This window comes from Oncorhynchus masou, chromosome 31, assembly GCF_036934945.1.
Source record: "Oncorhynchus masou masou isolate Uvic2021 chromosome 31, UVic_Omas_1.1, whole genome shotgun sequence".
NCBI classification, from domain to species: Eukaryota; Metazoa; Chordata; class Actinopteri; order Salmoniformes; family Salmonidae; genus Oncorhynchus; species Oncorhynchus masou.
The window spans coordinates 100,682,692-100,698,765 of NC_088242.1; the positions used below are offsets into that span (position 1 = coordinate 100,682,692).

Below are 16,074 nucleotides of genomic sequence, written 5' to 3' on the forward strand. Positions count from 1 at the left end.
ACTCGACTTAGTGTATGCACACTCGACTTAGTGTGTGCACACTCGACTTAGTGTGTGCACACTCGACTTAGTGTGTGCACACTCGACTTAGTGTGTGCACACTCGACTTAGTGTATGCACACTCGACTTAGTGTATGCACACTCGACTTAGTGTATGCACACTCGACTTAGTGTATGCACACTCGACTTAGTGTATGCACACTCGACTTAGTGTATGCACACTCGACTTAGTGTATGCACACTCGACTTAGTGTATGCACACTCGACTTAGTGTATGCACACTCAACTTAGTGTATGCACACTTCTGAAACACTGGAATTGTGATTCAGTGAATTATAAGTCAAATAATCTCTTTGTAAACAATTGTTGGAAAAATGACTTGTGTCACGCACAAAGTAAATATCCTAACCGACTTGCCAAAACTATCGTTTAATAAAAAGAAATGTGTGGAGTGGTTGAAAAACAAGCTTTAATGACTCCAACATAAGAGTATGTACATTTCCGACTTCAACTGCAGATGTTAGTTGATGGTAGTTATTTTATAGTTGGTGTTATCTAACAGTGGTATAGTTGGTGTGTAATAGTGGTATAGTTGGTGGTGTGTAATAGTGTTATAGTTGGTGGTGTGTAATAGTGGTATATAGATGGTGGTGTGTAATAGTGGTATATAGATGGTGGTATGTAATAGTGGTATATAGATGGTGGTGTGTAATAGTGGTATATAGATGGTGGGAAGTAATAGTGGTATATAGATGGTGGTATGTAATAGTGGTATATAGATGGTGGTGTGTAATAGTGGTATATAGATGTTAGATGGTGGTATGTAATAGTGGTATATAGATGGTGGTGTGTAATAGTGGTATATAGTTGGTGGTATGTAATAGTGGTATATAGATGTTAGTTGGTGGTATGTAATAGTGGTATATAGATGTCAGTTGGTGGTGTGTAATAGTGGTATATAGATGGTGGTATGTAATAGTGGTATATAGATGGGGGTATTTAATAGTGGTATATAGATGGTGGTATGTAATAGTGGTGTATAGATGTTGGTGGCATGTAATAGTGGTATATAGATGGTGGTATGTAATAGTGGTATATAGATGGGGGTATGTAATGGTGGTATATAGATGGGGGTATGTAATGGTGGTATATAGATGGTGGTATGTAGTTGGGGTATATAGATGGTGGTATGTAATAGTGGTATATAGTTGGTGGTATGTAATAGTGGTATATAGATGGTGGTATGTAATAGTGGTATATAGATGGTGGTATGTAATAGTGGTATATAGATGGGGGTATGTAATTGTGGTATATAGATGGGGGTATGTAATGGTGGTATATAGATGGTGGTATGTAATAGTGGTATATAGATGGTGGTATGTAATAGCGGTATGTAGATGGTGATATGTAATGGTGGTATATTGATGGGGGTATTTAATGGTGGTATATAGATGGTGGTATGTAATAGTGGTATATAGATGGTGGTATGTAATAGTGGTATGTAGATGGTGGTATGTAATAGTGGTATATAGGTGGTGGTATGTAATAGTGGTATATAGATGGTGGTATGTAATAGTGGTATATAGATGGTGGTATGTAATAGTGGTATGTAGATGGTGGTATGTAATAGTTGTATATAGATGGTGGTATGTAATAGTTGTATATAGATGGTGGTATGTAATAGTGGTATATAGATGTTGGTATGTAATAGTGGTGTATAGATGTTGGTGGCATGTAATAGTGGTATATAGATGGTGGTATGTAATAGTGGTATATAGATGGTGGTATGTAATAGTGGTATATAGATGGGGGTATGTAATGGTGGTATATAGATAGGGGTATGTAATGGTGGTATATAGATGGTGGTATGCAATAGGGGTATATAGATGGTGGTATGTAATAGTGGTATATAGATGTTAGATGGTGGTATGCAATAGTGGTATATAGATGGTGGTATGTAATAGTGGTATATAGATGGTGGTATGCAATAGTGGTATATAGATGGTGGTGTGTAATAGTGGTATATAGATGTTGGTGGTATGTAATAGTGGTATATAGATGGCGGTATGTAATAGTGGTATATAGATGTTGGTGGTGTGTAATAGTGTTGGTAATTTGTAATAGTGTAATTTTTCCTTTCCCCCTTTTCATTTTTGTATCACAAACTGTATCGTGATTATCTACACACTCCTGCACAGTAGGTGGCAGCAAGTACAAACAAATATACGAATTCCATGATAACAAAGAAGAAAAACATTTTCTTTGGTTCAGTCAGTGGGACAGAAACTCCCTGCTCTGCACAAATCCTCGCCTGCTGCCTCTGTTACATTGACAAGGGAAGAATATTTCACTGACTACAAACTGGGATATCCTTGCTTTTCATCCACCATTGCGTTCCAGGAGCGTCCAGATTGTGAATTGTAGTTTTAGAAGTGTTTTTAATTCGGTTAAGAGGACCAAATTCCCCGGAGAATAACTTGGGGTGAGTCGGTAGTTACTATACTATAGTCAGCTGGGGACATTTACACTGTGTTGTGACTGACGTTATCTATCGCCTCAAACTTTCTGGGATGTTTCTTTATGGGTGTTGTCTTTTGTGTATTCGCCTTGCTTTATTAGTTATGGGTTTTGTGCACAAGAAACGTAGCGCTCTATCTTATTTATACGGCAAAAAATAAATAGGGATGTGTGTATTGTGTTGATTCATGAAAGAAAAGGCATGTAGATAAACCGCACATTAATTTTCCTTGTCTAAAGCTCTACTGTGGGCCCGATTTACTGAGCGACTAATCAGACTAGTTAGGATCTTGGCACACGCAACAGGCTGCTGTCCTGCTCAGGAATCAGTATATCCGGAGTCAGTCTCATACAGGCGAGTCAAACGGGCAGGAATCAGTATATCCGGAGTCAGTCTCATACAGGCGAGTCAAACGGGCAGGAATCAGTATATCCGGAGTCAGTCTCATACAGGCGAGTCAAACGGGCAGGAATCAGTATATCCGGAGTCAGTCTCATACAGGCGAGTCAAACGGGCAGGAATCAGTATATCCGGAGTCAGTCTCATACAGGCGAGTCAAACGGGCAGGAATCAGTATATCCGGAGTCAGTCTCATACAGGCGAGTCAAACGGGCAGGAATCAGTATATCCGCACTTCAGGAGTCAGTCTCATACAGGCGAGTCAAACGGACAGGAATAATTTTCAAACAAATCATGGTTGTTGACTGACAAACCAATGACAAAAGACAACGTTAGACAACGTTAAACCAGTGCTCCAAATAATTGACTGTTATATTGAGGAATAGATATTTCAAAGTCTGCATTTTCTGATTATTTCTGAACTAAAGTCATGCCGATTGCCAAATGAGATGTAAAAGGGGTGGAATGTATCTGAACCAGATCTCTGTCAGGTAAATGATGGAACGAAATGTCTTTGTTGATGTGTGTTGACAAGGGCTGTACAATAGGTCTTAGTGACCCTCCAGCAAGGATCTCAGTTTGTGTGTTTGCTCAGCGACTTCCTTCCTAGTATGATCAGGCAAAGCGCAGGAAAGAGAGGGGGGAGAGTTGGTGTTTTAGGAGAAGTGAAAGAGTGCATCTGTAGATGGGGGAGGGGGCCGACAGGACCCCGGTGCATCTGGGCCCCGGTGCATCTGGGCCCCGGTGTATCTGGGCCCCAGTGTATCTGGGCCCCGGTGTATCTGGGCCCCGGTGTATCTGGGCCCCGGTGTATCTGGGCCCCGGTGTATCTGGGCCCCGGTGCATCTGGGCCCCGGTGTATATGCGCCCTGGTATATCTGGACTTGAGGTTGACCGAGTAATCGGAATGGCCGATTAATTAGGGCCGATTTCAAGTTTTCATAACAATCGGAAATCGGCATTTTTTAAAATATTTTTTTACACCTTTATTTAATCTTTATTTAACCAGGCAAGTCAGTTAAGAACACATTCTTATTTTCAATGACGGCCTGGGTTAACTGCCTCGTTCAGGGGCAGAATGACAGATTTTCACCTTGTCAGCTCGGGGGATTCAATCTCCAGTCACTTCTGTAGAACAGAACTTGCGCAGCTGCAATAAGTTAGCAGTGTGTCAGAGTGAACAAACCCCCATGTCAGAAATGTATAAGGTGTGAAATCACAATAAACTCCTGCTGTCAAAATAACCAGTATGAAACCCCTGTAAATGAATGGACGGACAAGCGGAGTATGTATCCTACCCACCACCACAACAAATCCAGAACCAGACCAAGCTTCAGTGTAACCCAGGACCAGGCTTCACCAGACCCAGAGTCTTTGGGAGTGAGAGGAGAGTTTATTTCCAACAGAGCCTTTATCTGACCCTAACCCTGACCCTAACCCTAACCCTGACCCTAACCCTGACCCTAACCCTAACCCTAACCCTGATCCTAACCCTGACCCTGATCCTAACCCTGACCCTGATCCTAACCCTGACCCTAACCCTGACCTATAACCCTGACCCTATAACCCTTACCCTAACCCTGATCCTAACCCTAACCCTATAACCCTAAACCTGACCCTAACCCTAACCCTGACCCTATAACCCGGACCCTAACCCTAACCCTATAACCCTGACCCTAACCCTATAACCCTGACCCTAACCCTATAACCCTGACCCTAACCCTAACCCTAACCCTAACCCTAACCCTATAACCCTAACCCTGACCCTATAACCCTAACCCTGACCCTAACCCTATAACCCTGACCCTAACCCTATAACCCTGACCCTAACCCTATAACCCTGACCCTAACCCTGACCCTAACCCTATAACCCTGACCCTAACCCTATAACCCTGACCCTAACCCTGATCCTAACCCTATAACCCTAACCCTATAACCCTAACCCTATAACCCTGACCCTAACCCTAACCCTAACCCTGACCCTATAACCCGGACCCTAACCCTAACCCTATAACCCGGACCCTAACCCTAACCCTATAACCCTAACCCTATAACCCTGACCCTATAACCCTGACCCTAACCCTATAACCCTGACCCTAACCCTGACCCTAACCCTGACCCTAACCCTATAACCCTGACCCTAACCCTGATCCTAACCCTATAACCCTGACCCTAACCCTAACCCTAACCCTGACCCTATAACCCGGACCCTAACCCTAACCCTATAACCCTGACCCTAACCCTATAACCCGGACCCTAACCCTAACCCTATAACCCTAACCCTATAACCCTAACCCTATAACCCTGACCCTAACCCTAACCCTAACCCTGACCCTATAACCCGGACCCTAACCCTAACCCTATAACCCTGACCCTAACCCTATAACCCGGACCCTAACCCTAACCCTATAACCCTAACCCTATAACCCTAACCCTATAACCCTAACCCTATAACCCTAACCCTATAACCCTGACCCTATAACCCGGACCCTAACCCTAACCCTATAACCCTAACCCTATAACCCTAACCCTATAACCCTGACCCTAACCCTAACCCTAACCCTGACCCTATAACCCGGACCCTAACCCTAACCCTATAACCCTGACCCTAACCCTATAACCCGGACCCTAACCCTAACCCTATAACCCTAACCCTATAACCCTAACCCTATAACCCTAACCCTATAACCCTGACCCTATAACCCTAACCCTATAACCCTGACCCTAACCCTATAACCCTGACCCTAACCCTATAACCCTGACCCTATAACCCTAACCCAGACCCTAACCCTAACCCTGACCCTATAACCCGGACCCTAACCCTAACCCTATAACCCTGACCCTAACCCTATAACCCTGACCCTGATCCTAACCCTATAACCCTAACCCTATAACCCTAACCCTATAACCCTAACCCTATAACCCTAACCCTATAACCCTGACCCTAACCCTATAACCCTGACCCTGATCCTAACCCTATAACCCTAACCCTATAACCCTAACCCTATAACCCTGACCCTAACCCTAACCCTATAACCCTGACCCTATAACCCTGACCCTATAACCCTGACCCTAACCCTATAACCCTGACCCTAACCCTATAACCCTAACCCTATAACCCTAACCCTATAACCCTAACCCTATAACCCTAACCCTATAACCCTAACCCTATAACCCTGACCCTAACCCTATAACCCTGACCCTGATCCTAACCCTATAACCCTAACCCTATAACCCTAACCCTATAACCCTAACCCTAACCCTAACCCTAACCCTATAACCCTGACCCTATAACCCTGACCCTGATCCTAACCCTATAACCCTAACCCTATAACCCTAACCCTATAACCCTAACCCTATAACCCTGACCCTATAACCCTAACCCTGACCCTAACCCTATAACCCTGACCCTATAACCCTAACCCTATAACCCTGACCCTAACCCTATAACCCGGACCCTAACCCTAACCCTATAACCCTAACCCTATAACCCTAACCCTATAACCCTGACCCTAACCCTATAACCCTGACCCTGATCCTAACCCTATAACCCTAACCCTATAACCCTAACCCTATAACCCTAACCCTATAACCCTGACCCTGATCCTAACCCTATAACCCTGACCCTAACCCTATAACCCGGACCCTAACCCTAACCCTATAACCCTAACCCTATAACCCTGACCCTATAACCCTGACCCTAAGACAATCCACGGCCTCCTAGTGCAGTACTGCGTGTCTGCTAGTGCAGTACTGCGTGTCTGCTAGTGCAGTACTGCGTGTCTCCTAGTGCAGTACTGCGTGTCTCCTAGTGCAGTACTGCGTGTCTGCTAGTGCAGTACTGCGTGCCTCCTAGTGCAGTACTGCGTGCCTCCTAGTGCAGTACTGCGTGCCTCCTAGTGCAGTACTGCGTGCCTCCTAGTGCAGTACTGCGTGTCTCCTAGTGCAGTACTGCGTGCCTCCTAGTGCAGTACTGCGTGCCTCCTAGTGCAGTACTGCGTGCCTCCTAGTGCAGTACTGCGTGCCTCCTAGTGCAGTACTGCGTGCCTCCTAGTGCAGTACTGCGTGCCTCAGTACTGCGTGTCTGCTAGTGCGTACTGCGTGCCTCCTAGTGCAGTACTGCGTGTCTGCTAGTGCAGTACTGCGTGTCTGCTAGTGCAGTACTGCGTGTCTGCTAGTGCAGTACTGCGTGCCTCCTAGTGCAGTACTGCGTGCCTCCTAGTGCAGTACTGCGTGTCTGCTAGTGCAGTACTGCGTGTCTGCTAGTGCAGTACTGCGTGCCTCCTAGTGCAGTACTGCGTGTCTGCTAGTGCAGTACTGCGTGTCTGCTAGTGCAGTACTGCGTGCCTCCTAGTGCAGTACTGCGTGTCTGCTAGTGCAGTACTGCGTGTCTGCTAGTGCAGTACTGCGTGTCTGCTAGTGCAGTACTGCGTGTCTGCTAGTGCAGTACTGCGTGTCTGCTAGTGCAGTACTGCGTGTCTCCTAGTGCAGTACTGCGTGCCTCCTAGTGCAGTACTGCGTGCCTCCTAGTGCAGTACTGCGTGTCTGCTAGTGCAGTACTGCGTGTCTGCTAGTGCAGTACTGCGTGTCTGCTAGTGCAGTACTGCGTGTCTCCTAGTGCAGTACTGCGTGCCTCCTAGTGCAGTACTGCGTGCCTCCTAGTGCAGTACTGCGTGCCTCCTAGTGCAGTACTGCGTGCCTGCTAGTGCAGTACTGCGTGTCTGCTAGTGCAGTACTGCGTGCCTCCTAGTGCAGTACTGCGTGCCTCCTAGTGCAGTACTGCGTGTCTGCTAGTGCAGTACTGCGTGTCTGCTAGTGCAGTACTGCGTGCCTCCTAGTGCAGTACTGCGTGCCTGCTAGTGCAGTACTGCGTGCCTCCTAGTGCAGTACTGCGTGTCTCCTAGTGCAGTACTGCGTGCCTCCTAGTGCAGTACTGCGTGCCTGCTAGTGCAGTACTGCGTGCCTCCTAGTGCAGTACTGCGTGCCTGCTAGTGCAGTACTGCGTGCCTCTAGTGCAGTACTGCGTGTCTCCTCAGTACTGCGTGTCTCCTAGTGCAGTACTGCGTGCCTCCTAGTGCAGTACTGCGTGTCTCCTAGTGCAGTACTGCGTGCCTGCTAGTGCAGTACTGCGTGTCTCCTAGTGCAGTACTGCGTGCCTGCTAGTGCAGTACTGCGTGCCTCCTAGTGCAGTACTGCGTGCCTGCTAGTGCAGTACTGCGTGCCTCCTAGTGCAGTACTGCGTGTCTCCTAGTGCAGTACTGCGTGTCTCCTAGTGCAGTACTGCGTGCCTCCTAGTGCAGTACTGCGTGTCTCCTAGTGCAGTACTGCGTGTCTCCTAGTGCAGTACTGCGTGTCTCCTAGTGCAGTACTGCGTGCCTGCTAGTGCAGTACTGCGTGTCTCCTAGTGCAGTACTGCGTGCCTCCTAGTGCAGTACTGCGTGCCTCCTAGTGCAGTACTGCGTGCCTGCTAGTGCAGTACTGCGTGCCTCCTAGTGCAGTACTGCGTGCCTGCTAGTGCAGTACTGCGTGCCTCCTAGTGCAGTACTGCGTGTCTCCTAGTGCAGTACTGCGTGTCTCCTAGTGCAGTACTGCGTGCCTCCTAGTGCAGTACTGCGTGTCTCCTAGTGCAGTACTGCGTGCCTGCTAGTGCAGTACTGCGTGTCTCCTAGTGCAGTACTGCGTGCCTGCTAGTGCAGTACTGCGTGCCTCCTAGTGCAGTACTGCGTGCCTGCTAGTGCAGTACTGCGTGCCTCCTAGTGCAGTACTGCGTGTCTCCTAGTGCAGTACTGCGTGTCTCCTAGTGCAGTACTGCGTGCCTCCTAGTGCAGTACTGCGTGTCTCCTAGTGCAGTACTGCGTGTCTCCTAGTGCAGTACTGCGTGTCTCCTAGTGCAGTACTGCGTGCCTGCTAGTGCAGTACTGCGTGTCTCTGCTTCCATGCACAGGAATATGAATGAGTCATTTGAGATATTTTCTCTATTATATGGGGAGAGTCCTATCTAACCCAACCAGCCAGCTTTACTCTGGTTCCTGTCTGTTAAGGCGTCCGCGTGCTTCCCAGCCGAAACAGTTTGTGCATTATGACAACATTTAGTGAAGTTCGGAAACAAGCTGTAGTGGGAGGAAACAAGTCAATAGTGGGAGGTCCACCCCCCTCCGTCTGTGATTGGTCAACAGGGATTCTTCAATTAAGTATTTGTCATTCAATGAGAGACGGCTCATTTTCATGCACATGTTTTCATTGAGAAATACTGAACCAAACATTACTAGTTAGATGTTAAATTGAGCAACTAAGATCTCCTTGGCAAAATGTTTTAAATGAATGGCAAATTTATTGAGTTATCTTAGATTAATTCAGACTATTTTGGCTACGGTGTCTCAAAATGGAAAAACAGCTTGAAAAACAACAATATAACTAAGGTCTTTTGCTCTAACTGAGCCACACAGGACCCATATAACTAAGGTCTTTTAAGGTAGTATGCAAGCACATTCGTTCAGGTCGCCAGCTGAACTGAAGCATGAGGACGCCTTTGCTCTGCTCTGGGGCTGCTTTCCAAACTGTACCCTATTCCCTATATAGTGCACTACTTTACACCAGAGTCCTCTGTGTCCACAGAGCCTGTCTGTCTCAGTTAGGGCTAGCTGTGTCCCCAGAGCCTGTCTGTCTGTCTCAGTTAGGGCTAGCTGTGTCCCCAGAGCCTGTCTGTCTGTCTCAGTTAGGGCTAGCTGTGTCCCCAGAGCCTGTCTGTCTGTCTGTCTCAGTTAGGGCTAGCTGTGTCCCCAGAGCCTGTCTGTCTGTCTCAGTGAGGGCTAGCTGTGTCCCCAGAGCCTGTCTGTCTCAGTTAGGGCGAGCTGTGGCTCTCTGTGGCTCTCTGTTTCCTGTGCTGCTTGCTCTCCCCCTCCTAGGGCTATTCCTGGTACCAGGGCAGTTAAGCCTCTTACGGGGGTAAATCCATTTGAATTCAATCACTTTTTGACAGCACCCCTTCTGATTTGAATGAAACCTTCCAGATATATTTGCTCGTTGTAGAAGTGCACAGAAAGTGACTTTCTGGACCTGAATGCTAAAACATCAACTTTTCTGACCGTTTCCGCATGTAATGGCTGCGGGAAAGATTGTCAGTTTAGTTGGTCTGCCTTTCTAATTAGTTTAATGCTAAAACATTCAGGACATTCAGATTTACCCCACTGTGCCATGAGATATGTCTTCATCACTGGACAAGATACATGGTTGTGTTTGATATCATTTAAAAGCTTACAGACAGGGCTGTCGAACTATCTTATCATTTATATATATATGAAATATATATATACAGTGCCTTGCGAAAGTCTTCGGCCCCCTTGAACTTTGCGACGTTTTGCCACATTTCAGGCTTCAAACATAAAGATATAAAACTGTATTTTTTTGTGAAGAATCAACAACAAGTGGGACACAATCATGAAGTGGAACGACTCTGTACATTTTATTTGTCAGGTGTAGTAGACCTCACAGTGAAATGCTGAATACAACAGGTGTAGTAGACCTCACAGTGAAATGCTGAATACAACAGGTGTAGTAGACCTCACAGTGAAATGCTGAATACAACAGGTGTAGTAGACCTCACAGTGAAATGCTGAATACAACAGGTGTAGTAGACCTCACAGTGAAATGCTGAATACAACAGGTGTAGTAGACCTTACAGTGAAATGCTGAATACAACAGGTGTAGTAGACCTTAGTAGTAGTAGACCAACAGGTGTAGTAGACCTTACAGTGAAATGCTGAATACAACAGGTGTAGTAGACCTTACAGTGAAATGCTGAATAAAACAGGTGTAGTAGACCTCACAGTGAAATGCTGAAAACAACAGGTGTAGTAGACCTCACAGTGAAATGCTGAATACAACAGGTGTAGTAGACCTCACAGTGAAATGCTGAATACAACAGGTGTAGTAGACCTCACAGTGAAATGCTGAATACAACAGGTGTAGTAGACCTCACAGTGAAATGCTGAATACAACAGGTGTAGTAGACCTCACAGTGAAATGCTGAATACAACAGGTGTAGTAGACCTCACAGCGAAGTGCTGAATACAACAGGTGTAGTAGACCTTACAGTGAAATGCTGAATACAACAGGTGTAGCAGACCTTACAGTGAAATAATGAATACAACAGGTGTAGTAGACCTTACAGTGAAATGCTGAATACAACAGGTGTAGTAGACTTCACAGTGAAATGCTGAATACAACAGGTGTAGTAGACCTCACAGCGAAGTGCTGAATACAACAGGTGTAGTAGACCTTACAGTGAAATGCTGAATACAACAGGTGTAGTAGACCTTACAGTGAAATGATGAATACAACAGGTGTAGTAGACCTTACAGTGAAATGCTGAATACAACAGGTGTAGTAGACCTCACAGTGAAATGATGAATACAACAGGTGTAGTAGACCTTACAGTGAAATGCTGAATACAACAGGTGTAGTAGACCTTGCAGTGAAATGATGAATACAACAGGTGTAGTAGACCTTACAGTGAAATGATGAATACAACAGGTGTAGTAGACCTTACAGTGAAATGCTGAATACAACAGGTGTAGTAGACCTCACAGTGAAATGCTGAATACAATAGGTGTAGTAGACCTTATTTTTTTTTTTTTTAATAAAAAAAATAAAATAAAAATGCAGTTTTAAGAAAACTAAGAAACAAAATTAACATAATTAAAGAGCAGCAGTACAATGGCAATAGCGGGGCTATATACAGGGTATTACGGTACAGAGTCAATGTGGAGGCTATATACATGGTATTACAGTACAGGGTCAATGTGGAGGCTATATACAGGGGGTACCAGTACAGAGTCAACGTGGAGGCTATATACAGGTTATTACGGTACAGAGTCAATGTGGAGACTATATACAGGGTGTTACGGTACAGAGTCAATGTGGAGGCGATATACAGGGGGTACCGGTAGAAAGTCAATGTGGAGGCTATATACAGGGTATTACGGTACAGTGTCAATGTGGAGGCTATATACAGGGTATTACGGTACAGAGTCAATGTGGAGGCTATATACAGGGGTACAGATTCAATGTGGAGGCTATATACAGGGGTACAGATTCAATGTGGAGGCTATATACAGGGGTACAGAGTCAATGTGGAGGCTATATACAGGGGTACAGAGTCAATGTGGAGGCTATATACAGGGGTACAGAGTCAATGTGGAGGCTATATACAGGGGTACAGAGTCAATGTGGAGGCTATATACAGGGGTACAGAGTCAATGTGGAGGCTATATACAGGGGTACAGAGTCAATGTGGATGCTATATACAGGGGTACAGAGTCAATGTGGAGGCTGTATTCAGGGGTACAGAGTCAATGTGGAGGCTATATACAGGGGGTACAAAGTCAATGTACGGGGGTACCGGTTTCTAATATTAGAATATGTAATATGGGTAATATGTACATGTAGGTAGAGTTATTAAAGTGACTATGCATAGATAATAAACATTTGATGAGCTGTTCAGGAGTCTTATGGCTCACGGGTAGAAGCTGTTGAGAAGCATTTTGGACCTAGACTTGGCGCTACGGTACCGCTTGCCGTGTGGTAGCGGAGAGAACAGTCTATGACTAGGGTGACTGGAGTCTTTGACCATTTATTAGGGCCTTCCTCTGACACTGCCTGGTATAGAGGTCCTGAATGGCAGGAAGCTTGGGCCCAGTGATGTTCTGGGCCGTACGCACTAGAGGTTATGTTTATGATTTTTCAACGCCGATACCGATTAATCGGCCGATTTTTACATGTATTTGTAACAATGACAATTATACACCTGAATGAACACTTTTATTTTAACATAATACATATAGTACATCAATAAAATCAATTTAGCATAAAATAAATAATAAACAAATGATGAAACATGTTCAATTTGGTTTAAATAATGCACAAACAGTGTTGGAGGAGAAAGTAAAAGTGCAATATGTGCCATGTAAAAAAGCTAATGTTTCAGTTCCTTGCTCAGAACATGAGAACATATGAAAGCTGGTGGTTCAATATTCCCAGGTAAGAAGTTTTAGGTTGTAGTTTTTATAGTAATTATGACGCTTAGACTATTTCTCTCTGTACCATTTGTATTTCATATACCTTTGACTATTTTGACTATGGGATGTTCTTATAGGCACTTTAGTATTGCCAGTGTAATCTCAGGAGTTGATAGGCTTGAAGTCATAAGCTGGAGACTCATATCTCCCCTGCTAACTTTAAGCATCAGCTGTCAGAGCAGCTTACAGATCATTGCATCTGTACATAGCCCATCTGTAAACAGCCCACCCAACTACCTCATCCACATACTGTTATATATTGTTTTTGCTCCTTTGCACCCCAGTAGCTCTACTTGCATATTCATCTTCTGCACATCTATCACTCCTGTGTTTAACTGTTATATTGTAATTATTTTGCCACAACGGCCTATTTATTACCTTACCTCATTTGCACACACTGTATATAGACTTTTCTATTGTGTTAGTGACTGTATGTTTGTTTATCCCATGTGTAACTCTGTGTTGTTGTATGTGTCGAACTGCTTTGCTTTATCTTGGCCAGGTCGCAGTTGCAAATGAGAACTTGTTCTCAACTGGCCTACCTGGTTAAATAAAGGTAAAATAAATAAATAAACTGTGCTGTGCTTCAAGCATGCTCGCAAATGCAGTAAAGTGCTGTTTGAATGAATGCTTACGAGCCTGCTGCTGCCTACCACCACTCAGTCAGACTGCTCTTATCAAATCATAGACTTAATTATCAAATAATAAACACAGAACTACAAGCCTTTGGTCATTAATATGGTAAAATCCGGAAACTATCATTTTGAAAACAAAACACGTATTCTTTCAGTGAAATACGGAACCATTCCATATTTTGTCGAACGGGTGGCATCCATCAGTCTAAATATTCCTGTTACATTGTACAACCTTCAATGTTATGTCATAATTACGTCAAATTCTGGCAAATGAATTACGGTCTTTGTTAGGAAGAAACAGTTCGCAACGAGCCAGGCGGCCCAAACTGCTGCATTTCCCTGACTCCGCACATCCAACCCGAAAGCCAGTCGCACCAATGTGTCGGAGGAAACACCGTGCACCTGGCAACCTTGGTTAGCGTGCACTGCGCCCGGCCCGCCACATGAGTCGCTGGTGCGCGATGAGACAATATCCCTACCGGCCATGCCCTCCCTAGCCCGGACAACGCTAGGCTGTGCGCCGCCCCATGGACCTCCCGGTCACGGCCGTTTACGACATGGCCTGGGCGCGAACCCAGAGTCACTGGTGGCACAGCTCTGTATTTATTTTTGATGTTGATGTTTATGGTTCTTTCGCTAATGTGCTTTTGTTAAATCATCACCCATTTGGCAAAGTTGAAGTAGGCTGTGATTCGATGATAAATTAACAGGCACCTCATTGAGTATATGCAACGCAGGACAAGCTAGTTAAACTAGTAATACCAGCAACCATGTGTAGTTAACTAGTGATTATGTGAAGATTGATAGTTTTTTATAAGATAAGTTTAATGCTAGCTAGCAACCTACCTTGGCTCCTTGCTGCACTAGCGTAACAGGCAGTCAGCCTGCCACGCAGTCTCCTCGTGGATTGCAATGTAATCGGCCATAATCGGCATCCAAAAATGCAGATTAACGATTGTTATGAAAACTTGAAATCGGCCCTAATTAATTGGCCATGCCAGGCAGTTGCCATACTAGGCAGTGATGCAACCAGTCAGGATGCTCTCGATGGTGCAGCTGTAGAACTGATCTAAGGACCCATGCCAAATCTTTTCAGTCTCCTGAGGGGGAATAGGTTTTGTCGTGCCCTCTTCTGTCTTGATGTGTTTGGACCATGTTAGTTTGTTGGTGATGTGGACACCAAGGTACTTGAAGCTCTCAACCTGCTCCACTACAGCCCCATCGATGAGAATGGGGGCGTGCTCGGTCCTCCTTCTCCTGTAGTCCACAATCATCTCCTTTGTCTTGATCACATTGAGGGAGAAGTTGTTGTCCTTGCACCACACGGCCAGGTCTCGGACCTCCTCCCTTTTGGCTGTCTCATCGTTGTCGTGATCAGGCCTACCACTGTTGTGTCATCTGCAAATTTAATGATGGTGTTGGAGTCGTGCCTGGCTGTGCAGTCATGAGCGAACATGGAGTACAGGAGGGGACTGAGCATGTACCCCTGAGGGGCCCCTGTGTTGAGGATCAGCGTGGCAGATGTGTTGTTACCTACCCTTACCATCTGGGGGTGGCCCATCAGGAAGTCCAGGATCCAGTTGCAGAGTGAGGTGTTTAGTCCCAGGGTCCTTAGCTTAGTGATGAGCTTGGAGGGCACTATGGTGTTGAACCCTGAGCTGGAGTCAATGAAGAGCATTCTCACATAGGTTTTCCTTTTGTCCAGGTGTGAAAGGGCAGTATGGAGTGCAATGGAGATTGCATCATATATGGATCTGTTGGGGCAGTATGCAAATTGGAATGGGTCTAGGGTTTCTGAGATAATGGTGTTGATGTGAGCCATGACCAGCCTTTCAAAGCACTTCATGGCTACAGACGTGAGTGCTACGTGTCGGTAGTCATTTAGGCAGGTTACCTTAATGTTCTTGGGCACAGGCACTATGGTGGTCTGCTTAAAACATGCTGGTATTACAGACTCAGACAGGGACAGGTTGAAAATGTTAGTGAAGACACTTAGCAGTTGGTCAGCACCTGCTCGCACTACACGTCCTGGTAATCCGTCTGGCCCTGCGGCCTTGTGAATGTTGACCTGTTTAAAGGTCTTACTCACATCGGCTGCAGAGAGCGTGATCACATAGTCTTCCGAGAACAGCTGGTGCTCTCATGCATGTTACAGTGTTATTTGCTTCAAAGCGAGCATGGAAGTAGTTTAGCTCGTCTGGTAGGCTCGTGTCACTGTGTTCAAATCAAATCAAATCAAATTTTATTTGTCACATACACATGGTTAGCAGATGTTAATGCGAGTGTAGCGAAATGCTTGTGCTTCTAGTTCCGACAATGCAGTAATAACCAACAAGTAATCTAACTAACAATTCCTAATCTACTGTCTTATACACAGTGTAAGGGGATAAAGAATATGTCAATAAGGATATATGAGTGAGTGATGGTACAGAGCAGCATAGGCAAG

At 45.3% G+C, this 16,074-nt stretch overlaps 1 protein-coding gene across 2 annotated transcripts in view; it reads left to right on the forward strand.

Moving 5' to 3' along the window:
* Window positions 1-2,262: 2,262 nt before the first annotated feature.
* LOC135524828 (cytoplasmic FMR1-interacting protein 1 homolog) overlaps window positions 2,263-16,074 on the forward strand; it is a 93,982-nt gene continuing 80,170 nt past the window's right edge. For both annotated transcript variants that reach the window (XM_064952685.1, XM_064952684.1), the window contains exon 1: window positions 2,263-2,482. The gene's annotated coding sequence lies outside the window, so the exon portion shown is untranslated. The remainder of the gene's footprint in view (window positions 2,483-16,074) is intronic.